At 47.5% G+C, this 26794-nt stretch overlaps 2 long non-coding RNA genes across 13 annotated transcripts in view; one reads left to right on the top strand and one right to left on the bottom strand.

Annotated features, from left to right (window-relative positions):
- The window catches only part of LOC102158676 (uncharacterized), a 434799-nt gene that overhangs the window by 400183 nt on the left and 7822 nt on the right, over window positions 1–26794 (bottom strand). For 5 of the 12 annotated variants that reach the window (XR_014808246.1, XR_014808244.1, XR_014808249.1 and 2 more), the window contains one exon: window positions 897–999. The exons of the other annotated variants lie outside the window; for them this stretch is intronic. This is a non-coding gene — a long non-coding RNA (uncharacterized LOC102158676). Of the gene's footprint in view, window positions 1–896; window positions 1000–26794 lie in introns of those variants that run through there. 12 annotated transcript variants of the gene reach the window in all.
- LOC100512055 (uncharacterized) lies at window positions 10744–11499 on the top strand. Its single transcript, XR_001309421.3, has 2 exons — window positions 10744–10940; window positions 11292–11499. It is a non-coding gene; the product is annotated as an uncharacterized LOC100512055 (long non-coding RNA).

Genomic DNA, 26794 nt, shown 5'->3' with positions numbered 1-26794 from the left:
AAGTTAAGGTCTCCTAGACCTTCCCACCAGGGATCCTGGTATAGTGGGGATGACGGGTGTCCAGGCTGGGAGTCACACACACCTGGCTGAAGCCCAGCCCATGCCACATGGTGCCTAAGTTGTGTGGAGCGCATGTCCTGGAGGAAACACGAAAGTATGCCTCAGGCCCTGCCAATGAGCCCTGCGGCCGGCCACCTGCACATGTTATCCCGTTTAATTCTCATGGCCCCTGTGAGGTAAAGATTCTTACTGTCTCTGCTGTGCAGAAATGAACACAGAGCTCAAGACCAAGCAATACAGGGAGTTCCCATTACGTCTCAGCAGGTTAAAACCCCAACTAGTATCCGTGAGGATGCAGGTTTGAACCCTGGCCTTGCTCTATGGATTAAGGATCTGGCCTTGCCATGAGCTGTGGTATAGGTTGCAAGACATGGCTTGGATCCCACGTTGCTGTGGCTGTGGCATAGGCTGGCAGCTGCAGCTCTGATTAGACACCTCGCCTGGAAACCTCCATACGTTGCGGGTGCAACCCTAAAAAGCAAAATCAAGAACGACCACAAAAACAAAGATCATGTAACACAGGCAGTCTCAGAGCTCCCTTCCTGGTGGGTGAAATGGAGACGTGCCTCCCCAGCAACGCGTGAGGACAACTTGACCTTGGCTTAAGCACCAGTGCTCCTCCTGGCCTCATCATCCTTTCTTCTGGATCTGTAGCAACAGCGATCAAGACCAGCATGGTGTGTGGCACCAGCATGGATTCCCACACATCTGCACGTATCTTTGGAGCCTGGACTCATGACCAGGTTCCCAACAGAAAGGAAGGAGCAGGCAAGCTCCCCAGCCTTGACAAGAGCTGGCCTCCCTTTCACATGTTCTCAAAGCGCCACCACATTTACCTTATAGCTCTTAGGATTATTCACACAGGGAACTCCAAGGCTGTGGATTTCACGAGGGTGGACCATGTGTCCATCGTTGCCACACCTTCAGGGCGGCTGATCTCTGTGGAGTGTGAAAGAGCAGATCATGAATAGGGCCGCTTTCCCTGGCAGCGGCGTGTGTGCGTGTGTGCGGTGGAATTTTATCCAGAAGGAGCACTTAGCATAAGTCATGTAGGTTCACGCTGAGGCACCTCGGCGGCTGCTGACCTGGGTTTGTTAAGTCACAACAGCAATAAGGAGACTAAGGTAAAGATTAGCATGTTTAGCCCTTGAGCACTTGAGCTCACGTTCCACCTCTGCCCCAGCTCACATCTCATGACCTTGGGCGGAGCTGTCTTCCCCACCTGACACCCAAGGCGGCAGGATCCAGAGCTCCTGACACCCTTCCAAGTCGTATGCAGACATTTCCCCACTGGCTCACTCCTCTTGCTCCCGCCTTTAAGGACATTTTGAAAACAGCTTAAATGGTGTCCGGAATATTAGAATATTAGAGGCAGCTACGAAGGGTAAAACTCGTGCAGACCAAGCACCCACCTTAAAGTGGTGCAAAGATTTAGGATATTGGCAATTCAAAGGGGAGAAGGGGAGTTCCCTGGTGGCTCAGCAGGTGAAGAATCCAGCATTGTCACTGCTGTGGCTCAGGTTGCTGCCATGGTGCAGGTGCAACCCTGGCTCCAGAACATCCGTATGCTGTGGGTGTGGCCAAAAATAAGGGGGTGGGGGAAGAGACAGGCTCCAAATGTCAGGGTTAGGGTTTTAATGTAATCAGAGTGATTCTCAACCTCTCTCTCTCTCTCTCTCTCTCTCTCTCTTACACACACACACACACACACACACACACACACACAAACACGGAGAGAGAGAGATCTAAGGGAATCCTGTTACCCAACAACAGCAAAGAAAAGAAGACAAGGGGTTGGAAAAAGGACCTGCTGTTTTCTGTCCTGTCCTCTGCCCCATCTCCTGGTTTTCTTTATTCAAAGCTCCGCTCAGCTGAGCATCACCTCACCCACATCACCTGGCGTGGGGATGAACTACCTGTGAAGGGCAGAGTCGTAGAGCCCGCACAGCTCTTCTGAATCAGGCATTTTGCACACACACCTTATGCCCCCTCCCTACTTCTTACTAAGGCTTGAGACTCACTGTGTACATATGTAACCCCGGTTTGGAGAGGACTCAAATGGGCCAGGCACTTTATGAGGAAATTGCCCATAGTCAACCCTTTTTGAGCTTCAAAAGGGGCAGTTTCACACGACTCAGCCTTATCCATCGGTGTATTTGATGGGAATGTCAGCACAACCTTCCACGGCGGCACACGTAGTCCTTGTGTACATTTAAGAACATTTACGAGGCTCCCAAGGGTTACGCCTCTTGCTGAAGGACACACAGTCCTAGAAGGAAGACGTGGGATTAGAACACAGGCCAGTCTTCTCCACGGTCCAGGTCCACCCCTCTGCTCCTGAACCTTCCACCTCGGCCCCTCAGGACAACAGGAACACCAGACAGATGTGTGTTGCTTGGGCCCCAGTGTCCTAGAATGGCGCCACCTCTGGCTCAAAACCTGGCCACGAGTCTGTCCCTCGAGGCCTGGGCTGTGTGCGCAAGTTTTCAGAAAGCTTTGTTTCGTGTCAAAAGCTCAAGCGATGTTTTTCCTGGAAGGGAGCTGTTGGAAGGGGGAGGGATGGCTGATTAAATATGAAGTGGTTTAAAACCTCAGTGTCTCTCTGAATAACGTCATGTTTACTCCTGACCAGGAAGGGATGCCAAGGCCTGTCTCCTTGGGGTTATTTACGTGTCCTGGTCTCCAGCACCCCCTTTGGAAGCTGCTGCTGTGACCCTCTTTGGGTTTGACTCCCCCACACACCCCCACCCCCAACCCCAGCCCCTGCCCAAGGATCCATGTCCTGAAGTGGCCCAAGGGCTGGGAGGGAGGGACCATTGCTGTACCCAGAGCCATCAGCCCTGCTGGCTGAACCCATGCCTGCCCAGCCCGGAGCTGCACGCTCTGAGCCCAACAAGAAGGAAGCACAGACGTCCCTCTCTCCTGCCCCTGCAGCTTGGGGCCAGGCCCGAATCTGTGGAGCAGGTCCCAGAGAGAGGAGGCAGGAAAAAAGTGCAGCTTTGTCTAGAAGGGCCTCCTGTGCGACATCTCTCCTCTCGCCACAGTCTCCTCAAAGACCCCTCAATATGGCCATTCCTGTTACCATCTTATAAAGAAGAAAAAATCAAGACCCCCCCCCCAAGGTGAATACTTTGCCCAAGTCCACACAGGAGGTGAACCCCAGTCTGTGTGATTCCAAAGCCTTTGTTCATTTTCAGAAGGAAGGGGGAGGCGGGAGGGAAAGGGCACTGATTTTATGCCAAGCACTGTGCCTGGGAACTTGCTTTTCAGGATCTTCTCTATTCCTTCTACTGCTCCTGTGAGGAAGGCACAGTTATGCCCATTTCACAGGTAAGAAAATAGAGGTTCCGGGCTGAAGAATGTCTGCCAAGTCTGCACAAGTAGGAAGAAGCAGAACCAGGCCACAGCCCAGGCTCGCCTCCCACACCCTCACACCCCACCATGACCAGGAGCCCCAGAGCCTAGGTTTCTCCCCATGCTGCCCCTACCCCATCTGGGACAAACCACTCGCCCCTCTCAACCTCAGTTTCCCACCCATCTTGCATGAGAAGGCCTCCCAGGTTTATAAACATGAGACAACAGAGGCCCTCAGAACGGTTTCTCCACTTTGGAGGGACATCCTGGTTCCATTTGAGATTATAAGGAGATGGTCTTTTTTTTCAGGGCCACATCCATGGCATATGGAAGGTCCCAGGCTAGGGGTCGAACCAGAACTGCAGCTGCCAGCCTACACCACAGCCACAGAAACACGGGATCTGAGCCACATTCGTGACCTCCACCACAGCTCATGACAACACCAGATCCTTAACCCACTGAGCGAAGCCAGGGATCAAACCCGCAACCTCGTGGATACTAGTCGGGTTCCTAAGCTGCTGAGCCACAACAGGAACTGCCTTGAGCTGTCTCTGTAGAGGAAACATATCTCAGAAGGCACCAAAAGGCTTTATGTCAGGCAGTAGGGAGTGGCTGAGAGAGGGTCTGGGGTGCAGGAGTGTTGGGAGAAGCAAGAAGCTTCGAGAAATCCTTGGAAAGCCCCTGTGAGAGCTCTTGCAGCCACCTCATGCAAAAGCCAGGCAGGGAAAGTGTGGGTGAGTGGGTTTGCATGAAGTGGTTCTGCACTTGCTCAGAAGTGGGGGATTTTTTTCTGCCCACCCGCCGAGAGCAAATGTACTCCCAGCACCTCACCCCTAATCTCTTCTCTTTTATTCAAGCCCTGGACATATGCCAGAGTCGGGCTTCATGAACCCCCTGCAAACATTCAGTCCTGGGGTCACCAGTTGTAACAGCTATAGCCTATCATACTATAGGCTAATCCCCAGGAAAGAAAGAAACTAATTCATTGCAGTTCAGTTGTATACCAGGCATATAGTCAATGATAAATGTAACTAATACGGTAGTATTTTTTTTTACAAAATACTAAAAATAATAGTAATGAAAGGAGAATAAGAACAATAGAAACAATAGCAGTAGTTAACACTCTGCGGCGCCAACAGTGCTGGTCCCTTTGCACACATTGTATGAATCCTCACAACAACGTGAGAAGGTATGTACTATTATTGCACCTGTTTTACCAATACAGCAGCCTGAGGCTCAGAGAGGTTGAGCAACCTATACAAAATCACACAGCAGGGAGGGGGCAGAATGGGACGATGAAGCCACGTCTGTACGACCTGAATGCTCTAGCTGTTCTCCATTACACTTCCTGGAGGAACAGCTTCAACTTTCCAGTCTTCCCTTCATTACCTTTCACTTTGGTCAAAGCATTTAACCCCTCTGAACCTCAGTTTCCTTATCTGTAAAATAGAATCAGGTGAGGACCAAGAAGACTTGCTCCGTTCCCATATGTAGCCCGTCAATCCACAGCCACCTCTGGGGCACCCATGGTGTCTCAGGTCCAGAGCTGGGGTTTAGGGTCTGGGGGCTGAGTGAGAATGTCTAATGACAAGGACAAAAGACACAGACACAGCCGATCAAAAGGCAGCATGCTGAGGATTATTAGAGAACGGTTTGCTGCCCAGATGCACTGGACAAATGCGCTTCTGAACCTTAGGTGACTTGTTACTGTCGCTATTCCCTGGAACATAAAAGCCTCATTTCTCTTCTGGTCTCAATGTCCGGGGTTCTCCCACTCCATCCTGCATTCCTCAGATGGGTGCCTCTGCCAACAGAACTTGTCCTTGCAGCTGGTTTCAGAACTTGCGACACATTGGGCATTTTTTTTTTTTTTTTAACCCTCCAAAAGCTTATAGCCTGGAAAATCCCAAAGGTGACTCAGAGACTTTCAGGGAAAGTGACCTCTAAAGCCCCTGGATTCCACCCGCTCTGCAGCTGCCCCCCTCCCAGAGAAGGCCCAGCCAGAGCTAAAGCACGCAGACCTTGTCACGCCCCAGAGCCACCAGAGCAGCCAAGGGTGACGTTGCCCAGCCAGGGGCCTCCATCCCAGGCTCCAGTACCCCTGGGCTCTGTGTCGGTGGTGGATCCCTAGGAAAGCCCCTCCAAGTTCATTGTCCTCATCTGTGAAGTGGCGATAGAATTTCTACCTCTCTTCCTTCCAAGTCTGCTGTAAAAACTGAGCGGGAAAGTATATTATTGTGTAATATACCTGTCACACTGAACCCATTCATTCTCCGGTGACAACACCCTTTGTGTCATCAACTGACCATAACACCTAAAACTTTCTGGGTACCAGTTATTAACCTAATTAGTTAATAACTCCATGTATTAAGTTCTGTATATTCACTAAGCTAATATATGTAAAACTAAGTATTACATATATGAGTTAATTTTAACACTTGGTTTCATATATATTAACTTAGTTGATATATGGAGTTCTAAGAATAGTTTTACATGTGCTAATTAATATAATTTTTGAAATTGCTTAAATGATTTTATTTTTACAACTTTGTACCTTGTTCAAATTTTTGAAAGTGTCATGAAACCCATAATTCTACTTGAAAAACACAAAGAAAAAAATACAGAGTCACAAAAATAATGATCATAGAAACATTTGGTTCAAATGTGAACATAAATATTTTCCCCCAGAAATCTATAAAGACTAATCAAAGCATAGCTATCATTATATGCATTCCTATATCACCTTTCCTATAGGTTCTGCATATCACCACAAATGAATCCTATGACAGACTCTTCCAGTGCTCAAACTCTCCTCCCAAAAGAGCGTATCTATCTTCACTTCACAACATAACACGCTTCTAGTCTAAGAGAAGGCAGCACTGAGCCTAAGAGGAAAAGGACAATAATCAAAATGACCAGTGCCTCAATGGGTTTAACAAAAGGCTGCAGATGGCAGAAAAGTGGGTCAATGAACTTGAAGACAAATCAACAGAAACCGTAAAACTGACAAAGAGGAAGAAAAAAAGAAAGCAAAACAAGTCTCAGTGATGTGTGGAACCATACATGAGTCTAACATACAGGTAATTGGCGTCTTAGAAGAGTAAAGAAGGGGATAATGGGATGGAAAAATATTTGAAGACACAATGGCTAAGTATTTTTCAACTTTGGTGGAAAGCATAAATTTACGTATCTCAGAAACTAATATGATTCTTTTTTTTTTTCCTTTTCTTTTCTTTTTTTTTTTTTTTTTTTTTTTTGTCTTTTTAGGGCCACACCGCAGCATATCAAAGTTCCCAGGCTAGACGTTCAATCAGAGCTACAGCTGCCAGTCTTAACCCACTGAGCAAGGCCAGGCAGGGAACGAAACTGCAACCTCATGGTTCCTAGTCAGATTTGTTTTCTCTGTACCACGTTGGGAACTCCTTCTTCTCTTTTTTAAACTGCTGCACCTGTGGCATTAGGAAGTTTCAGGCCAGAGGTTAAATCAGAGCCACAGCCGCCACCTACACCACAGCCACAGGAACACTGCATCCATAACACACTGAGTGAGGCCAGGGAGCAAACCCACACCCTCACAGAGACCATGTTGGGTCCTTACCCACTGAGCCACAATAGGAACTCCTATAATTCTTATAACAACTCTAAAGGTAGATATTTTCTGTATCCCCATTTTACAGATGGGCTAACCATTCAGAGGATAAGTGACTTGCTTAAGACTCCACAGACACAGCTGAGAAGTGGAGAGCTGGGAGTGAGCCCAGGCAGGACACTCCAGAGTCTGTGCCCCTGCCATGCTCCCTCACTCTGCATAGGCAAGGTATGGCTCCTGTCTTCAGGGGTCCACAGTCTGGTAGGAAGTAAAGACAAGCAGACAAATGCACTATCACGATGCATGCTGCGATGGGGTGGAGGGGAGTACAAAGGGAGTACAAAGCTAGAGGAAGGGCTTGCACCAAGCCAGAGGGTATCAGGAAGGGCTTCTTGGAGGAAGTGGGTACAGAGTAACAAAGGGATTCTGCCAGGAGCCCCATTTGTGGAAACATTTTGGGATGAGAAAGAGGCCGGTCTGTGTGACGAAAGGGGAGAAGTGGACACAGAAGTGGACACAGAAGATGCAGGGGTGGGGCAAGTCCTACAGAGCCTCTAAGCGTATGTATCAGGCAGGGTCCCAGCAGGAAAAAGATGGCACATGCACCTGAGTGATTTAAGGAACGTGTGGGAAACTTCACATCAAGGTGCTCAGAGAGCAGGAAAAATGATAACGATGCGACAGAGCTCACAGGCTAGTAGCTGGTACCATCCTGAAGCCTGAGGGGCCCAGAGCAGATGGGAAGACAGTGATGGGAGCTGTGGCCTCAGCAGAGGGACATGATGCTCCCCAGGAACCTGCAGGAGGGAAGCGGGAGGTCCGGGCTCTGCCACTGTCCTCCTCCCCTCCCATCTCCTGGGGCTTCATTGGCTGAACCCAGCTGGAAACATGAACATGGTGGGCCCTGGGGGGGTCAGGGTCCAGGGAGGAGAAGGGAGAATGGTGGCCCTGCAGGGGACACTCGGAAGACGTCTCCATCCAGGACTTTGACATTTATCCTGCAGAGAGTGAGGAGCCATGTAGTGACACTAGGTCTCCATTTGGAATGGATGGCTCCGATCACAAGGTGAAGGAAATCAGCAGGTTTGAGACCAGAGGCAGGGAGGCCAGTTAAGAGGCTGTGGCAGGAGTTTCCATTGTGGCCCAGCGGGTTAGGAACCGACTAGTGTCCATGAGGATGTGGATTTGACCCCTAGCTTCGCTCAGTGGGTTAAGGATCTGGCGTTGCTGTGAGCTCTGGTGTAGGTCACAGACGCAGCTCAGATCCTGTGTCGCTGTGCCTGTGGTGTAGGCCAGCAGCTGCAGCTCTGATTTGACCCCTAGTCTGGGAACTTCCATATGGTGTGGCCCTAAAACACACACACACACACACACACACACACAAAGAGGCTGTGGCAGGTGTCTGGTGGGAAGGGCGTTTAGGATGAAGAGACTTTGACAGGTCGCTAGGTAAGACCTTCCCAAACCTCAAGAAAAGGTGGGCCTTTCCTCTCCCTCCTCCGTCACCTCCACTGTGACACACCTGCACAGGCACACACACCTCCACTGCCTCTCCAAGTGCCCTGGTACCATTATGCCAAGTCCTCCATGCGCTGTATCATTCACGTACTGCACAGGTCTGCAGTCTGGCCACCTCACTGCTAGAGAAGAGCAAAGTGAAGTTCAGACAAATTCGGAGACTCGTTCAAGGCTCCCTCAGCAAGGACGTGGCTTAGCCAGGACTTGAACCCAAGTGGGCCTGGCCCTGTCTGTCCACCTCTTCTTTCCCCCCTTTCTCGTGACCTCCTCCTCTTCCCTGCAGGAGGCCTCTGAGTCTTACAGGCTGACACCTCACGGGGTTTCCTCGCTGAGAGGTATCCTTCCCTATAGAGTCCCCAGCAGACACACTAGGCATAAAGTCATCTTCCCGCTGCCACAGGAAGCCTCGTGCATGGCTGGATCCTTGCAGGCCTGATGTCCCAACAGCAGAAAGTCTGGCTCCCCCCACCCCCTGCCACCCTCCTGCTCTAGAACAGGTGATGGTCCCAGGGAAGGTTTATACACGGGGGGGCATTTACTTTGTCCAGGTGCTGTCTGCAGGGCTCTACCTTGAATCGTCACAAAACCCCATGGGGTGTGTACTCTGAGTATACCCACTTTACAGATAGAAAAACTGGGTCACAGCAAGTTTTTTTATTATAGTTGATTTACAGTGTTGTGTCAATTTCTGCTGTACCGCACAGTAACCCAGTCATACGTAGAGACACACTCTTTTTCTCATACCATCTTCCATCATGTTCTACTCCAAGAGATTGGACACAGTTCCCTGGGCTGTACAGTAGGTCTCCCACAAAAGCAGTGAGCAGCCAGGCAGCATCAGAACTCAGGCAAGGTGGCTCCAGAATCTGCTGACTTCATTTCCTCGTGTCTTTTTCTGAGCTAGAAAGCTCCAAAGCACATCCGAAACCACCCCTCCTTTTGAAAAGGAAGAAAATGAGGCCCAAGGAGATGGGGTGACTTGTCTGGGTCAGTGGCAGAGCCTGGACTAGAGTCCCTGACCCCCAGTCCAGCCCGCCTCCCACCTCCCGGCACTGCCCCTCCTCCAGAAGCTCCGTGTGCCCCTGGCTGGAAATGGGCTAAGCTGTGAGCAAACGGCTTGATGACGCTGGGGTGAGCTCTCCCCTCCAGGAAGCCAGTTTACGGGACATTAAAGTCTCTAGCTAATGACCTATATTCCTCACATTCGAACTGGAGCTTGGCCAGGTACTCCAAGCGACTCCTCACAGAGGTCATGAAGCTTTTGGCTGGGGAATAACCGAAGCCAAATATTTCCAGAAGCAGGAAAACCCCTAGGGTCCCATTCCTCCCCTCCTCCTCAGCCCACAAGGAAGTCGCTCTGTGGCCAGTGGAGGGTATTTTCTACTCTTCCCGAGACTCTCACGGATGACACCTGTCTGGCCCGGGGTTACCAGCACCTCCTCGTCTCCCTCCCCCTGATGATGCTATAGATAAACTTTAGGATGAGAACTGCCTTTATCCCAAAGCCAGCCTTGAACCAATGGGGAAACTGAGGTCACGAAGGAGATGGACGGAGAGTTCCTGTCATGGCTCAGAGGTTAACAAACCCAACTGGTATCCATGAGGACGTGGGTTCGATCCCTGGCCTTGCTCCATGGGTTTAACGATCCAGCGTTGCCATGAGCTTGTGGTGTAGGTCGCAGACACAGCTCGGATCCTGCGTTGCTGTGGCTATAGCTCCAATTTGACCCCCTAGCCCAGGAACCTCCATATGAGGAAAGTGCAGCCCTGGGGAAAAAAGAAAAAAAAAAAAAAAAAAGAGATAGACCAACTCCACAGCACACAGTAGGGGCAGCAACAGCCCACAGCAGGCTGGAGACCCTGCTGGTCTACTCAGAATCCTGCTCCTTTCCTCCCAGCACCCCCAGAGTAAATCCTGCCTGTAAGTGTTTGACATGATCCCTAAATCCTAAAGACTTGGAGATAGCCTTTCAAAATGTAGTTGCAGAACTAAAGAAAAAAAAAAAAATAGCTCAGGAAGCAACTTGTCTCCCTCGGCCCTTACTTACTTAATCTGTTTACTCAGGATTAGCAGGCCAATTACCAAGCCAGCAGGTCCCCTACCCACCCCCAGGGGACTCCAAGGAGGTAACCTGAGGACATCACAATGAGTACTATTTGTGAAGTGCTTCAGTTTACACTGGGTTTGCAGGTGACACTTTGCCACAGCCTTGTGAGGTGAACATACATACGTCTGTTCCAAGAGAGACAGTGGGTCCCAGCCAGGTCTCCCAGGGACGCTGGAGTGAGAGAACCCTAGGGCTGGACCCTAGTCCCAACACACACAAGCCGTGCAAGCTTGTGTCAGATTCATCGTCTCCAAGCTTCTGTTTTCCTCATTTACAAAATGGACCTCATAGCCACCCGGCAGGTGCAGGAGGTAAGGAGCCAGCGCCACATAGCACTCAGTCAAAGTTAGCAGTGGTCATCCTGTGTCTTCCGCCAGGGACCACGTTACCACAAACATAGTTAACCCTGGGGTTTGTTATCCCGTCTCAGGCAGAGAATAGAAACAAGCATCCAAAAGTCTGGCTAGGTTCCAGATGATGAATCCACAGTGGGTGCGAGAGAGAGAGAGAGAGAGAGAGAGAGAGAGAGAGAGAGAGAGAGAGAGAGAGAGAGAGAGAGAGAGAGAGATTCAGGCTGGGCACATCACTCTGGTTAATCTCACCTGTGGGAACCCATGTCTTGGGTGCGAGCTAATGGGAAGAGGCACTATTTTTTTCCGCAGGATCTGGATGTGAACCTGAAACGTGTAGGCCTGGAAGTGCCATCCACCTTCTTGCTGCTACATGGAGACTGAGCATGAGGCCCCCATGGAGGAGAGGAGGCCTGAGAGAGGAAGAGAGATGCGTCCTGAGGACATCAGACCCCTCCCTCCAGCAAGTTCTACCCCAGGTGTTTAAACTGCATGGACCAATGTATTCTTTTGGGGTGGAGGAGAATGTTCATGTGTGCAAGATAATCCTATAGATTCACCCATTGGCCTCCAGAGTTATTGAAAGATGACGAGACACCAGCCTACTGGGTGAGAAGAGCTGGGTGGTCTCACTGGAGTGAGATGCAAGAGCACCTGAGGCCATTGCAGAAATGTTCTACCTTTTTTTTTTTTTCTGTCTTTTTAGGGCTGTACCCGTGGCACATGGAGGTACCCAGGCTAGGGGTCCAATCAGAGCTATAGCTGCCGGCCTACACCACAGCCACAGCAATGCAGGACCCGAGCCGTGTCTGCAAGCTAAACCACAGCTCACAGCAAAGCCGGATCTTTAACCCACTGAGCGAGGCAAGGGATCGAACCTGTGTCCTCCTGGATACTAGTCAGATTCGTTTCCACTGAGCCCCTACAGGAACTCCGGAAATATTCCACTTCTTAAATGGAAGAGTATGTATGTGAATTTGTTTTATGCTGTTCTTTGTGCCTTGCATGTATGAAAAATCTCACAAAACAAATCTTTTCAAAATTCTACCTACAGAGGTATAGCTTGAAATAACTTTTCTAGAGACAATTTGGCAATGCACATCAGTTACAACACACACATCTATTCATTAATTACCAATTTAAAATGCACATATCTTTTAGCCCTAAAATTCTTCTTATCCTAAAAAAATATTAAAACGTGCACAAAGGTTTATGTCCCACACTGTTTATCATTTTCAAAAATTGAAAAGATTTTAGGAGTTTTATCAAGGGATTGTGTAAATTACCGCGAATCCTTACAATGGAATATTTATGTGGTCATGAAAAAGAACATGGTAGATTTTTCATGCATCAACATAAATACACATAGTCAATAAGGAAAATAGATAATATAAAGTTAAATGGAAGGCGTGGAGGAGAACTATGTATCACTTAGAAATCGGGTTCAGGTATCGGCAACAGAGGTCTTCACCAGAGTGGCTTAAAATCACAGTGAACTTGCAGCAACATGGATGGAACTAGAGACTCTCATACTGAGTGAAATGAGCCAGAAAGACAAAGACAAATACCATATGATATCACTTACAACTGGAATCTAATATCCAGCACAAATGAACATCTCCTCCGAAAAGAAAATCATGGACTTGGAGAAAAGACTTGTGGCTGCCTGATGGGAGAGGGAGGGAGTGGGAGGGATCGGGAGCTTGGGCTTATCAGACACAACCTAGAATAGATTTACAAGGAGATCCTGCTGAGTAGCATTGAGAACTATGTCTAGATACTCATGTTGCAACAGAACAAAGGGTGGGGGAAAAAATGTAATTGTAATGTATACATGTAAGGATAACTTGATCCCCTTGCTGTACAGTGGGAAAAAAAAAACAAAAAATAAAATAAAATAAAAATTAAATTAAATTAAATTTTTAAAAAATCACAGGGAATTATTCTCCAGTGCTAAAGAAGGCCTGGGGGAGGGACGCGGGAACTGGTCTGGCTCTTTCTTGAGGTTAGCGCATGTCAGCTCCCCTCTTTTGGTCCCCAGGGTGTGGCTTCCCTCCTCAGTCCCCTCGGGGCCAACAAAATTCTACCTTCGCATCTAATTTGCAGATCAGGAGGAGGCAGGCAAAAGTCTGAAAGGCACGCCTCCCACCTGCATCCGTCTCTGCTCGGCAGCCTTCTTGGTGCTGCCCAACCCGTCTGCTTAGATGCTATTAGCTAGAACTTTGCCCCCCACACACACCTTTCGGGAACAGAGGCTGGGAAAAGCAGTCTTTACTCCAGGTGACAATGTGCTCAGCCAAAGTCTGCGTGTGAATGTAGAATGCAAATCCTACTTTTATATGCATACATACACAACAAAAAAACGCCCTGGGAAGTCAAATTAGAATTCTTTTACTTGCTATTCCATGTCAGCCTGAACTAATAAAATTATTTGCAACTGATTTACTTTTGAAATTGGGGAAAAAACATGAATATATTTCAATTTTGACAAAATAAGAGATAATGGTGTTAAGTTCCCATGATGTCAACTGCAGCGTGCATTGCGTAATTATGCCACTTTATGCCAGGGTTTGAGCCTATGCATCTGTACTCAGGCAGTTATTAAGGATTCTTAGAGCTCTCAGAGTTTAGGAGGCATTGAATAAGGGAAAGGCCAAACACAGAAGACAGGAAAGCCTCTTTTCTGATCTAAAGAAATGATGAGTTCCAGTGGTGGCTTATGGAGTTCCCGTCATGGCTCAGTGGTTAACAAACCCAACTAGTATCCATGAGGACTCAGGTTTGATCTCTGGTCTCACTCAGTGGGTTAAGGATCCGGCATTGCCAGGAGCTGTGGTGTAGGTCGCAGACGCAGCTCAGATACCACATTGCTGCACCTGTGGTATAGGCCAGCAGCTATAGCTCTGAGTCAACCCCTAGTCTGGGAACCTCCATATGCTGTGGGTGCAGCCCCAAAAAGACAAAAAAAAAAAAAATTAATAACGAAATGCTAGTCCACGGATGATACTCTGTATCGTGATTCAGTGAAACTTCCTTTTCCAAACATTTCCTGGCGCCACGAGATTCATCCATGAACATTAACTGATTGCCTACCCCAGGCCAGGCAATTCATTAGACCCTTTCAATCTTTTCTCATTTAATCTTTAACAGAAACTGCCAGGCAGATACTGCCATCCCATTTCATAGATGATGAAGCCAAGCCTGGGAGAGATGAAATAAGTACTTGACCAAATGTAGCTCAACACTAGATCTACCTGACTTCAAAGCGCATCCTTTTTCTACTGCGCTGAAGGATGCTTTCAAGCTGGATCGGCCCCAACCCCTCCTGCAGAGCCAGCAGATGATAAATGGCGAACAATCCTCACCAGAGTTCCCCGACTCATACCTTCGGAGCCTCGGAGTCTGAGGCCTTCTAAAATTAGGTCGATCGCTTCCTTCCTTACCTCCAGCCAGTTTTAAATATAAGCTCTCCGATCCATCTTCCTTACTTGCTGATGTTTCCTGTGCACTTTCATGGACCACCAGAACCCAGCAGTATTTTTCCTATTGCCCTCCTCACTTCCTTTGGGAGTGTTACACATTTTGGACCCAGTGTCTTGTGAACTTGCTGATGGTCTTCCTTCTCTTACTCAGCTCTGACGCCAGTCAGAAGAGCCTCCCATGGGGACAGGGCTCTGGATGTCATGCAGTCCCTGCAGTGCATCTCCAGTGAATTTCCCGGAGGCAGCGGGTGTGGTGGAGGCAGCTTGGGCTTGGGATGCAGACGGACTTGGGTTTGAATCCTAGCTGGGCCATAAGTCTGAGTCATGAATTCTTTACCTCTAAAATGCAGGTGGTAACACATCTTTTCCAGGCTGCAGGTGAGGGTTTACTGAAATAATGTTGGTATTTTATTGCCTGGTACCTCAGGTTTGTTCAATAACTACTGGTTTTTATCTTACATCCCGTTTCCTCGACTGAAAATGCCCCAAATTCTCACCTTCTAGCAAAAGCATATTAATATCAGTTATGAATATGTCAACAATTACATGGCATAATCATTAAAAGCCAAGTTCTAGGACAAACTGCCTGTATTTGAATCTCAGCTGACCGCTTAGTAGCCATGTGATCTTGGGTACTTCCTTAAACCCTCTGAATCTCAGTTTTCCCAACTGTGTAATGAGTTTTATGACTGTACTTAGATCACTTAGAATAATGCCTTGCAGAGTTCCCACATGGCGCAATGAGGTTAGAGCACTTAGAATAATGCCTTGCAGAGTTCCCACGTGGCGCAATGGGGTTAGAGCACTTAGAATAATGCCTTGCAGAGTTCCCACTGTGGTGCAATGATAATGGAGGCATCTCTGAAGCACTGGGACACAGTTTCAATCCCTGGCTCAGCACAATGGGTTAAGGATCTGGCATTGCTGTGGCACAGGTTGGATTCCATCTCCGGCCTGGGAAATCCAACTGCCATGGGATAGCCAAAAAAAAAAAAAAAAAAAGGAGTAATGCCTTGCTCATTGTAAGCGCTGAGGTTGCATATGGTATTATTGCTGTTACTATGCATTGAGCTCTTGTTAAACACCAAGCTCTATGTTCAGCTCTCATGCCTTTTCCCTTTGAGCTGGGGAAACTGCAATTCACAGTGGGAGGATGACTTGCCCAGATCCCAGGGCTCCTGGGTGGCAGAGGCTGGATTCATGACAGGCAGTCAACACCAGAGTCCTTTTCACTCGGCTCCAAGGTTATCTTCCTCTGACTTCAGCTTATTCTCCAAGGAGCCCCCTTGGCTCCTTTTCAACTTCCTCTCCTGATATCGCAGGGACATTTCCACATGAATCTTGGCTTCCTTTGCTGTTTATATTCTGTTACCTTGCTCATGCTGTATCATGGGGGTTGATTAATCAGAAACTATGTCTCGGTGGTGGTGACCCGAAAGGAAATATCCCAGAATCCCTGTAACCCGTATCTGATCTCAGCTCAGGAATGACAGGCTGTTTATCAGAGGGCAGAAGGAAGCCTCTCGTGGTGATGTAAAGAAGAGATGACCAGGGTAGAGGGCATCAGAAGATACGGGCCTCTGCGACCTGCAAAGGAAGCTGGCCCGCTTGTGACTCTCAGTAAACAGGATGGTGCCACCCAAACTGCTGACACTCAGCTCTGCGAGCTGAGAGCTGGGTCTTCCCGGAGCAGGCCTGTGTCACCCACAGAGACAGTCATTCGTCCACCCAACAACCAGTGGGAATTAAGATCATCGCTGCTGCCTGTGACTGGGTGCTTACCAGGAACCAAAGACAAGGTACACATACCTCCTGGGTGTCTTCTTTCCCACAGCCCCTGCCTTGCCCTTGAAGCTTCAAGAATCCCAAACAACCGAGACTCCCCAAAGGCACCACACTCATTCTTGCCTCTGTGCCTTTATCCATCCGTTCCCTCCTTTGACAAATATGTCCTATCAACGCTGTGCCTTTTACGGAGGGGTGGACTGTGCCCGGCACCCCCAGGTTTCATATCTTAAAGTCCTAACCCCTAACACCTCAGAATGTGATCTGATTTGGAAATACAGTCATTGCAGATATAATCAGTTACGATGAGGTCACAGGGGAAGAGGGTGAATTGTGTCCTTATAAAAAGGGGAGCTTTGCTATGTGGGAAAAGACTCTGAAAGAGAATAGATGTGTGCATATGTATAACTGAATCGCTTTGTTGTACAGCAGAAATAACCACAACCTTGTAAATCAACTATACTCCAATAAACCTTTTAAAAATAAAAAATTAAAAGGTGGAGGGAGATTCGAACACAGATACGCACACAGGGTTAATGCCACATGAAGATGAAGGCAGAGAGCAAGGTGATGTGCCTGCAAGACAAGGAACACCAAAGCTCAGGCAAACCCCCGGAGCTATAGGAGAAAGATGCGGACCTGATTCTTCACCACAGCTCTCAGAAGCAACCAACCCTGCCGACCCCTTGAGTTCAGGTTTCTACCCTCCAGAAGGAGAACAGGAGTTCCCTTCCTATTAGGGCTCAGGAGGCTACAAAACCAACTAGCATCCATGAGGATGCGGGTTCAACCCCTGGCCTCGCTCACTGGCATTGAAGTGAGCTATGGTGTAGGTTGCAGATGTGGCTTGAATCTGGCATTGCTGTGGCTGTGGGGAAGGTCAGCAGCTACAGCTCTGATTTGACCCCTAGCCCAGGAACCTCCGTATGCTGCAGGTGCAGCAGTAAAAATTGAAAAAGGAAGGAAGAAGGGAGGGAAGGGAGGGAGGGAGGGAGGGAGAGAGAGAGAGGGAGGGAGGGAGGAAGGAAGGAAGGGAGAGAGAGAGAGAGAGAGAGAAAGAAAGAAAGAAAGAAAGAAAGAAAGAAAGAAAGAAAGAAAGAAAGAAAGAAAGAAAGAAAGAAAGAAAGAAAGAAAGAGACGGACAAAACACATGTCCATTGCTTTAGCCACCCAGCCTGTGGTACCTGTTATGGCAGCCCCTGCAAACTAATTCAGTATCAGCCCTGAAGTGAAGGGGATCCAGACCTGAGCAAGACAGATGAATCCCTGCCCACAGGGAGCTACATTCCACCAGAGAAGACAGACTCTAAACACACAGAAATTAATATACTATGACTTCAGGTCATGGTAAGTGACATAAAGGAAACTAAAGCAGGGGAAGGAAGAAGAGCCTTTTGTTAGAGTTCCCTTTGGTTCAGCAGGTTAAGAATCCAGTGCTGTCACTGCAGCTGCATCCTTTTGTCAGAGTCCCCTTGTGATTCAGCAGGTTAAGGATCCAGTGCTATCGCTGCAGCTGCTGTGGCATGGTTTGGATCCCTGGCCCAGGGAACTTCCACATGCCATGGACATGGCCAAGAAACAAAAGCATATCTTAGAGGCTTGGACCTAAAGGACTTGGCCTTTGTCTAGACCAGCCCCTTGCAGACCAGGAAGGAATCCCTGGGGACTGGCAACCTAGAACTCACCATCCTTCCCTCAGGCTGGCTCCATTTCACCTGCTCTCAGAAAATACCAGAGAGATGTTGCTCTGTCCAAAGGCAACAGGAAACACCTGCCCTTTAAAACAAAATGAACAAAAAACAGAACAGAGAAAGAAAAAAAAAGAAACCATTATCTAGAAAGAACCCTAAAACTCATTTTTCCCTAAGAACCACACGATCTTCTTCAAAGCCTTTTTCCCTCTAAAATCACAAGACTTTCTAGAGGATTAAATTGGAGGAGGAGAGGGGATGAATTTGCCAATCCCAGCAGCCCCTCCATCAGCCCTTTAATGAGAAACATGTGGCAGTGGAGGGGCGTGGGGCAGGGATGCTCAGGGTTCGAGAAGTTCCTCCCTTTCTGGTGTGATAGGGGGTGGTTGTGTTTCTCCAGTGGCCCAGCACTCCTAACGGAAAATGGCAGGGAGCAGAAGTTCCCCCACAGCTGGCAGCCTGTGGGTCTGCAAAGGTGACTTGTGACTTTACTCCCACTGTCCATGTTGCCTAGTAGCGCTCTGTGCTGTCCTGGCCCTCTGTGCCCAGTTCAAGGTTATGGATTCTACCTGGAGAGGTCAAGGTCAGATCTAGGAGCTGCAAGCAGCCCCAGTCCTCCATGTGAAGAAAATCTTTCAAGCTCACAAAGCACTTGGATTATAATATTTCAAAACTAGTCTAAAATTGAAGACACTTATTGACCCCCAGAAGCCTGCTTCTACTCCTGTGTTCTCAACAACACCAACAATATTCACCGATCATTCAGCTAGAAAAGACTCAGTACCTTCATTCTATCCTTGGATCGTTCCCATATTCACATGATGAGCACAGGCACCTGACCCTGCTGGAGAAAGGTCTCCCCGGGGGGCACTTCCTCTCCATTCCCAGAGCACCTGCCCCAGGTCCGACCTCATCACCTCTCCTGTGGCCTTCTTATTGTAGCAGCTCCTCATTCCCTGTCAACCTATTCTACCCATTGGTATGATCTTCCTGCACAATTAACTTGACCAGGTCAGCCCCCTTCTCCAAATGGGGGGGGTCTCTGTTTCCCTTGAGATACATCTTAACTCTTCATCAGGGAACATGAGGCCCTATGATCCAAGCGCATCTCATTTCGTCCCTTCTCGGCCTTCTTCTCATTTCTCTCCAGCAGCTCTCAACCACTTGTAGTTACAACCACACTGCACATTTATCACAGCCATTCATTTCTTCACGCCATTCCCTTCCCCAGAAACAATCCCCTTGTCTCACCATTTCCCACCTGCTGTCGCCCTGCCTAATTGCTGTCCATTTTTTAAGCAGGTAACAGCACCTCAAGAAAGCGTTGCCTGATCCCATGACACCAGCCTAGCTGCACAGCTGACTGAGGTAGGTGCCTTCTCCATGTTCCCACAGCCATCTCCTGCTACACTGTGCACCCAAAGCGACAGCCACCTGTCCACGTCCCTTCTCATTCCTCCTCAAGGGCCAGGGTTCCATTTTACTCATCTCCACAGCACCAACTGCTAAGCAAAACTTGACCAAAAATACAAACTCCATAAATGTCTAATGCATGAATGAACGAATGGCTAATGGACTTGACGTGGCTTATAAGGATAAGTAAGGGGTCTAGGATAATTCTAGGTTAGAGGATACAATGAGGGGCTGGATGCTGATTCTTTTCATAAGACTGGGAACACAGGGTGAATGAAGGTTTAGAAAGCAGATGGCTGCCTCCTTTGTGCAGAGATCTAACTGTCCACTAGGAAGTTAGATCTATGTTCACATCTGGAATTCAGGCAAAAACTCATCTGGATGGAGGATATCATTTGAGGAATCACTGCAGTGGAAACATTGCTCAGAGAAGGGTCTGGAGTGAGAAAAATGGATAGGTGGGGGGAGGACCTGAAGGAACACCGGTATTAAGGCATGAGCAAAGAAAGACAGTTCCATGTAGATAACAGAAGGGGCCAAAGAGTAGGAGCTGCTCCATCAGAGTGAGATGTCACCAAACCAAGGGAGAAAAGCATTCTGAGCAGGGCACCAGTGCTTCCAACTGCAACAGTTGTGTCTTAATTGATGGGCAAGGCCCTTTATAATCAAGCCCCTGCCTAGGTGTCCCACCTCATCCCGTCACACTGTAGATTCCAGCCTGTCTGCACGGCAAGGGGTTCTCTGAATACCCTATGACATTTCACCTTCCCACACTTGGCTCATTCATTTCCTCTCCCTGTAAGATCTACATCTACCTACCCTGAAATCATCATCATCCATCAAATGCCATCTTGAGCTTTCCTTCCTATAAAGCTTGCCTAACCTGTTAACTACTCCTTCCTCTAGGCCTTCTTTTTTTTTTTTTTTTTTAAGAGCCACACTCATGGCATATGGGGTTTCCCAGGCTAGGGGTCAAATTGGAGCTGTAGCCACTGGCCTACATCATAACCACAGCAACATGATACCCGAGCTATGTCTGCAAACTACACCTCAGCTCACGGCAACGCCAGATCCTTAACCCACTGAGCAAGGTCAGGGATCAAACCTGCATCCTCATGGATACTAGTCAGATTTGTGTCCACTGAGCCACAGTGAGAAATCCATAGGCCTCCACTTTTCTGTGAACTTGGCCTTTCTCTGTGATTACCTGCAACACTCTTATTTCCAGGTCTCTCTTCTCTATGAGATTGAGCTGTCTTGGGGGCACAGGCTATTTTTCTCTTAATGCCAAGAGCGGACACAGGGTCTCGCATAAAGTCAGCAGCCCATATGTTTTATTGAATGAGAAAAACGTGAACAAATGACTTCGCATATCAACATCACTCAGAGGGCAAATCAACAGAAGTATAAAAATCAAGATTTGGGTCTGATTAATTAAGGGTTCTCCTTCGCAGGGTTTTGGGTAACTGAAGTTCCCCTGGGTTGATATTATACAGAATGAATTGAGTTTTGCCCCGGCCCATATGAGCTCCTGAACATACTTGCAAATGATCTCATCTAGGTGGGAGGGATCACCTTTGCGGGGTTATTTAGAAACATCCGTTTGTGTCGAGGCTGCCAAACTGGCTTTCCCTTAGCCCCACAGCACCGAGGGTGTCTTATAAATGTTAAATAATCACGATGACCATGCTCAAGGGGGTGTCAGTGGTCATAAAAACGAGCTTTTATGGATGCTTCCCCGAGTCTCCTGGTGGGTGGCTAGAACTCAAACAGGCCTGATGGCCAGAGGTCTCCATACCCGCTGCATCTGAGAGGCCTCTAAGCTTGGGTGGCAGGAAGGGGATCCAATCACAAGCTGGGGACGCCCAACCTTTGATTGATTGAGGAAGGCCACCCACACTGAGCCTTCTGGAATCCATTGGTGAGTCATGGGCCAAAGGATTATGTCTTCAGTATGGGCCATCGGGCCTGATACCAAGGCATTTCCTGCTTACAGCTGAGGGGAGCTGTCCGTAATGAGGGTGATGACCTGTAGGGCCAAGAAATAACCAGATGAGAGGAAAACCTAGTCTCATTTACACCTCGTGGGACATGGCTTCCTCAGCCTTTCCTGTTTGATTCTTGATTCTCCAGCAGACCTCATTTTGCACTCACTCCATCATTTATCTGTGGTATTCATTCATTTCACAGACATTATTGAGCACCTGGGCTAGATATTAGAAGTACAGAGATGAATAAGCCATGGTTCCCATCCTTTTGGCTTAATTGCAGAGAGAAAAGTAAGAAACCAATTCCCATGCAATGCCTCTCCATAGCCATATGTAAAAACGGAAGGAAGGGGACCAGGGAGGTACATCTGTACTGATTTCTAAAGGATGGATAGAATTCCAGCAAGCAAGTAGAAGGGAAGAAAAGAGGGTGCCGGGTATCCAGGAGGGAGGAAGAGGCACTTTAAACGATTGGAAACGTGGTATGAGAGGAATGCTCGAGTGGTGCTCAAGAACAGGACCTCTGCTTCCCTAATCCCAGGGGAACCACTACTCACATCAGAGTCTATGGAGTCATACAGGGCATAACGTGGTGGTCATATGTCCCTCATGGCCCTGGTCAGGAGACTGGGGTTCAATGCCTGACTCTTCTCTATTAACCAGCTGTATGACCTTGGGTGATGATGCGCTTCCTTGTTTCTCGTTCTCATCAAGGGTGAAATAAAGAAACTAAACTGGACTCCTCTCTGAGTCTATGAGTCCATGCTGAGATGAAACGACATAGGCGTTAAAGCTTGTCTGACTTAGACATTGACTTAGACATTGTCCTTGGAAATAAGACTTTACTCCTCCCTGAACTCTTGATTTCTGTGCATTTTTTTTACATAATGTTGATTAAACCTTGATACATAGAATATGAGCACTAAAGGGAAATTTAAACATCAGTTAACCCAAGTGGTTCAATTTTGAGAAAATGAGACTGAGGCCCAGAGACAGTAAATGATCCACCCCAAAGGCACATGGCAGTTTGGGTCAGGACCAAGACTCAGGTCAGATGGAAGTATTCTTTGCCTCAAGTCAAGTAGTTACTAAGTTTGACCCTGACTCCTTCCAAGACATTATAAACCTCTCTGCCCCAAGTTTCAGGTTTATTTAAACAAACAAACAAACAAACAAACAAAACAAAGAAGCAAAACCAGCATCTTATTAAGAAGCATTATGTTGCTAATGAAGGCTGCCGGCAGATCTGCTCCCCATGCTTCTTGGCCACCTGTTCCCACCTTGCAGGCTCCCAAACCACAGAGCATCCAACTGATCAAACCTGCAGCTCTAGGACCATAGCACACCTCCACCTGATGTTTCTTTGAAATACAAGAATTCCAAACCCTTCTCCTCCTAAGTAACTTAAGTCTATGTATATATTTGAGTCACTTTAGACATGGCCAAAATATTCCAAGCACCATTCGCCCAGGCACACAAATGAGTATGATTCTAGTGCCTCCTCTCTCTGCCAGTCTCTCCTTCCAGTTTCAAAACAGGTCCCTGTCTCCAACCCTACGGACCACACCCATTCTCACCTGGGCTATTAGCATAGCATCCCATAAGTCTGTGATCTTTCCCCCACCCACCTGCCACTGTTTATCACTGCCAGAGTGCCCCACCAGAGTGCACAATTACTATCCACAATTCAACAGGTATGTGGCGCTACCTCAGGCCTCCACACCTTTACTCGGGCTGTTTCTTATGCCGAATGCTTCCCCCATCCTCAAATCCATCTGCCTTGTACAGCCCTCCTATACACATCTGCTCAGGATAGCACAACAAAATACCACAGACCGGGTGGCGTAAACAACAAACATTTACTTCCTCACAGTTTTGGAGGCTAAATGTTCATGATCAAGATGCCGGCAAACTCAGTTTCTGGTGTGAGCTTTCTTCCAGCCTTCTCTCTGTGTCCTCACACGGCCTTTGCTCTGTGCGTGCAATGAGAGAGAGAGCAGAGAGGGAGAGAGAGCTCTCTTTCTCCAATTGGTGTCTGATCCCAAGACACCAATCCCATGGGATCAGGGCCCCACCCTCATGACCTCAATTAACCCCAACTGTCTCCCTAAAGGCCTTCAATCACATTGAGGGTTAAAGCTTCAATATATAAATTGGAGGGAGGGGGACGCAATTTAGTCCGTAATGCTTCCATTATAGCACGTATCTCTGTGTAGTAGGATGATTCAGTTTCATGTCATTCTCCTCCATTGGCTTCTGTTCTTGAGGAAACTCTGAATTGTTTCTGAATCCTTATGACAGTGAGGACTGTTTTGGGTTGTGTAAAGACTGAGGTTTACAAAATATGGTGGGCCCTCACGAAGGAAAGGACGAAAAATTAGGTCCGAAGTGACTTGAGAAAGGGCCCATGCAAGCCAGGGTGGTGGGGGGGTGCTCTGAAGCTGCAGCCGCATAGCGTCACGGTTCATAGCCTCTGGGATCATAATAAAAAGCTTCATTGGGTCCTACAAAGACCATGGGCCGGGATGCATTCCAATTTCTTATCTAACTTTGGGAAAATAAAAAAAAAAAAAAACTTAAATTAAAAAAAAAAAAAAAAAATATATATATATATATATATATATATATATATACACAATGGAATACTACTCAGCCATAAAAAAGGATGCCATAATGCCATTTGCAGCAACATGGATGGAACTAGAGAATCTCATACTGAGTGAAATGAGCCAGAAAGACAAAGACAAATACCATATGATATCACTTATAACTGGAATCTAATATCCAGCACAAATGAACATCTCCTCAGAAAAGAAAATCATGGACTTGGAGAAGAGACTTGTGGTTGCCTGATGGGAGGGGGAGGGAGCTTGAGCTTATCAGACACAACCTAGAATAGATTTACAAGGAGATCCTGCTGAATAGCATTGAGAACTATGTCTAGACACTCATGTTGCAACAGAAGAAAGGGTGGGGGAAAAAACTGTAATTGCAATGTATACATGTAAGGATAACTTGATCCCCTTGCTGTACAGTGGGAAAATTAAAAAAAAAAAAAAAAAAACTTAAATAACTTTGGGTAGGTAACTTTCGCACCTGTGTTTCTGCATATGAAAAATGGGCTAATCATAAATTGCCGTGAGGTGGTTCTGAAGATGTAGTCAAGGAGTTACCATCGTGGTTCAGAGGAAACGAATCTGACTAGTATCCATGAGGATGCAGGTTTGATCCCCAATCCTGCTCAGTGAGTTGGGGATCCAGTGTTGCTTATGAGCTGTGGTGTAGGTCGCAGACAAGGCTCAGATCCTGCATTGCTGTGGCTGTGGTATAGGCAGGCAGCTGTAACTCTGATTGGACCCCTAGCCTGGCAACTTCCATATGCCTTGGGTGTGGCCCTAAAAAACAAAAACAAAAACAAAAAAAAAGAAGACGGAGTTAAATAACCTGAAAATACGTTAAAATATTTGTTTAATCCTCCCTGTCTGTGTTTCCAACTACAGCATCAGTTCCATGAGGAAAGGAGACTCTGCTTTGGTCAAGACCGAATCTCTTCCATGATGGTGCCTGGAAATGGTTGGAGGCTCCATAAACATGTACTGATTGAAAGAATGTCGTGCCTTGTAGTCCCTGAAAGAATAGTGCTTGGTACCCACCACTGAGGAAGTTCTCTCAGTTGGAACTGTTGCTACTGTTAATGAACATTAGTTAAAAGAATAAGGAAGAGGCAGAAAATACCCATGATCAGACAACGTAAAAATCACTGAGAGCTGGATTCTGGAGAGCATCGTCATTTAAAATCTAAAATTTAAATCCTAAATGTTTTTAAACCTAGAATAAGAAAATATCTGGTAGGAAAGAGGGGAGAAAGGAAGGGAGGGAAGGAGAGAGGAGAAGAAGGAAGGAAAAGAAAAAGAGACAGACAAAAAAAAAAAAAAAAAAAAAAACTGCAAAAAAATCATCCAGGCAATACGGAGAGTCAAAATAGGAAAGCCCCAGAAATTTGACATTGTTTCTTCCATGACCACGACAGCTTATTTATTCATTGCTCAGCAGCTTCCTTCACACTCTCCAGGGAGTAAAGAGTGTTGCTGGGTGCAGAATTCTCTCCAATCAGAGGGGACAGGCACAGCCATCATCAGACAACCTCAAATCATGCCAGGCCCCCGTCTCTTCCAGCTTGGAACTGAAAAGCCAGTCCTGCAACTTAGCTCTGAACTCCTCACCCCAATCAATTAAGAGAAGTCCCATCAAAAACCCCAAATAAGTTTGGTTGGCCTGACCTCGCTAAAGAGATACAGCTCCTCCTAGAAGAATCTATCATTGTTAAATGGCTCACCCTGATGGTTGAGGAGTTCGGGGAGAGAGACTGAATCCCAACCTTGAGACCCAAGAGGGACCCTCACACTCAGAGAGGGCCCCCTTTATTACAGATGGGGAAGCTGAGTGACTCAGAGACAGCCAGTGACTTTGTCAAGGTCACAGAGCATCGTAAAAGAATCCCTGAGATGGGCCTAGCTTCTTACCCAGTCCATTGAACTCCCACACTTGACCATGTCAGAAACTCTGACTCGTGGTTCAAGAATAAGTGTCTGACCTTGGCCTCACAGCCCTTGCTTCCGTTTCTCATTCTGCTTCGTATGCACTGTGGGAACTTGGACAGGTGACTACACCTTTCTGGGTCTCATCTCATCCTCCACAGGATGGGGTAGCCACATCTGTCTCACAGGCGTGCTGTCACGATTAAGGGAGACAGCCTTTTCTTCAAAGCTGGTATTTTTTTATACTTCACTCCCCCTTTTCCCTTCCTCCCCATCCCCTGCCTTCCTTCTCCTTCCCTCCACTCCCCCTTCCTTCTGTCCTTCATAGGTGCCACGATGAAGGCAAAGAAGTGTAACACAGAGGCCTTGCTCAGAGGAAATTCATCTCTAATCAGCCTCCAGTTTTCTCTGCTCTAACATGGGAAGAGGTGGATTCCCCGGATCCACATTCCTCTGACGGGCTTAAGTCTATATGTAGTCAGCACACATTGCCCAGAACCTTCCTGCGGCCAGGTCCTAGGCCAAGCTGCAGAGGTACACAGGTGTCCCCTACCGGGTCCTCAAGGAGCTCACAGGAAACCAGAGTTAAAAACAAGGTGGAGAAAATAAAAAAAAAAAAAAAAAAAAAAAAAACAAGGTGGAGAAAGCCCCGAACGAAGCATAAATTATATAAACATTGTCAAGCATTCAGAAGTCATGCAGAGGAAGGCAGAAAACAGCCCCTTCAGGGTCCAGCGATAAGGTGTCAGAAGGGGAAACCCAAGAGGTACTGTAGTTCTCCTTGTTAGATTAAAAAAAAAAAAAAAAAGTGAAAAAAAAAATGTTAAAGGGAAGTAGAAGTTCACCAGTCAGGGCAACTATTTCTGGGCACCACATGTTCTGAAGAGCATCTAGTGTGTACCCACTGCTACATTTTTT

This window comes from Sus scrofa, chromosome 6 (assembly GCF_054392235.1).
Source record: "Sus scrofa isolate SSC_HxYL_T2T_F1_AM1 chromosome 6, Sscrofa_HxYL_maternal_Yorkshire_Landrace_v2.0, whole genome shotgun sequence".
NCBI lineage: Eukaryota > Metazoa > Chordata > Mammalia > Artiodactyla > Suidae > Sus > Sus scrofa.
The sequence above is the reverse complement of the archived record's forward strand: the minus strand, read 5'-3'. Positions and strand labels throughout refer to the sequence as shown.